Source organism: Otolemur garnettii, unplaced genomic scaffold (genome assembly GCF_000181295.1).
Source record: "Otolemur garnettii isolate 467f Iridium unplaced genomic scaffold, OtoGar3 scaffold00092, whole genome shotgun sequence".
Classification (NCBI taxonomy): domain Eukaryota; kingdom Metazoa; phylum Chordata; class Mammalia; order Primates; family Galagidae; genus Otolemur; species Otolemur garnettii.
In genome coordinates this window covers 6,429,118-6,430,790 of record NW_003852487.1, presented here as the reverse complement: position 1 = coordinate 6,430,790, position 1,673 = coordinate 6,429,118, and the positions used below count along the sequence as shown (strand labels likewise).

The 1,673-nt window shown below is 40.2% G+C and overlaps 1 non-coding gene across 1 annotated transcript; it reads left to right on the top strand.

Annotated features, from left to right (window-relative positions):
* Positions 1 to 1,307: 1,307 nt before the first annotated feature.
* On the top strand, positions 1,308 to 1,412 carry LOC111727073. Its single transcript, XR_002774705.1, has one exon. It is a non-coding gene; the product is annotated as a U6 spliceosomal RNA (small nuclear RNA).
* Positions 1,413 to 1,673: the final 261 nt, after the last annotated feature.

Genomic DNA, 1,673 nt, shown 5'->3' with positions numbered 1-1,673 from the left:
AACATGAGATGAACTACTTTCAGGTATGTATTCTTTTTTTTTTTTTTTGAGACGGAGCCTCAAGCTATCCCCCTGGGTAGAGTGCCATGGCATCACGTTCACAGCAACCTCCAACTCCTGGGCTCAAGCGAGTCTCCTGCCTCAGCCTCCCAAGTAGCTGGGACTACAGGCGCCCGCCACAACGCCTGGCCATTTTTTGGTTGCAGCCATCGTTGTTTGGTGGGCCCAGGCTGGGGATTCAAACCCACCACCTTAGGTGTATGTGGCTGGTGCCTTAGCTGCTTGAGCCACAGGTGCCGAGCCCAGCTATGTATTCTTAATAAAGAATTTTGCAATTTATTCAGGTGTAGACTGGTATGTGATTGGCATTTTGGGTATCGTTCATTAGAGCACTGGCTGTATAGCATGGCCCATAGTTCCTTTCCTTTTTTTAGTGTTTCTCCTGAGAATACCCACAGACAAACAACATTTTCTGTATGATTCCAGGATATGTTTTATACTCCTCAGTTTTACAGAATCCTATAGTTTTTTTCCACATATTTTATGGTGTTGCAAAATGCAGGGCATTCAGGGTAAGCTGAGATTCACCTTAAGAAATAATTCCAGGCTGGGCACAGTGGCTTATGCCTGTAATCCTAGTATTCTGGGAGGCCAACACCGGTGGATTGCTTGAGCTCACAGGTTTCAGACCAGCGTGAACCAGAGTGCGACCTCATCTCTAAAAATAGCTGGGCGTTGTGGTAGGTGCCTATAGTCCCAGCTACTTGGGAGGCTGAGGCAAGAGAATTGTTTGAGCCCAAGAGTTTGAGGTTGCTGTGAGCTGTGACATCATGGCACTCTACTGAGGGTGACATAGTGAGATTCGGTCTCAAAAAGAAAAAGAAAGAAAAGAAATAATTCCATATGATAAAATATAGGGCAAAAAACTGAAGTACTATACAGTACTGAAATCACTCACTATGAAGTAGAATAAGGCAAAGGGAAATGTTTGTATATGATAAGAGACTGTCTTATTTTCACCCCAAAATGCATTAATGTACAATAGGGTTATCATTTACTACCATATGTGAAATATCGGGGGCTGCAGTTGAAATGACATAATTTAGTGGTTATATATATTTGAACTCTTGGAAAAAAAATACAGTATATAATACTTTCAAGTTTAGTAAAAATCCGAAAATCCAGCAGTTGTATTACAGAAAATCCTCATGGTGTGGCATCTATATGCTAACCACTGAGTATACAAAGAAATTTTGGTTATGTGCATTTTGTTGATGTAAATGATTCAGTATATATATTAAAATAGGGTGCTGGCTTCCGCAGCATATGTCCTAAAATTGGAACAATACAAAGATTAGCCATGACCTCTTGCACAAGGATGACTTGCAAAGCATGAAGTGTTCCATATTTTTTCATTTGCTAATATTCACAGGTCCTGAAACCAAGACTTGGATACATGAAGTTATTTACCCAGTTGAGGGCTCTTCCAACATCAAACCTCATTCTCAGTTCCTCCTCTTAACGAAACAACAAACTTTTTGGCTTGCTAGTCACAGAAACAAATTGTGGTGTATCTTAACTGAGCAGAAGAATATATCTTACCTTTCTTGGTATATTTACCATTTTATGCAGTTTGGAAGTCATATACTGTATTTAGTTATTACTTCAAAGTA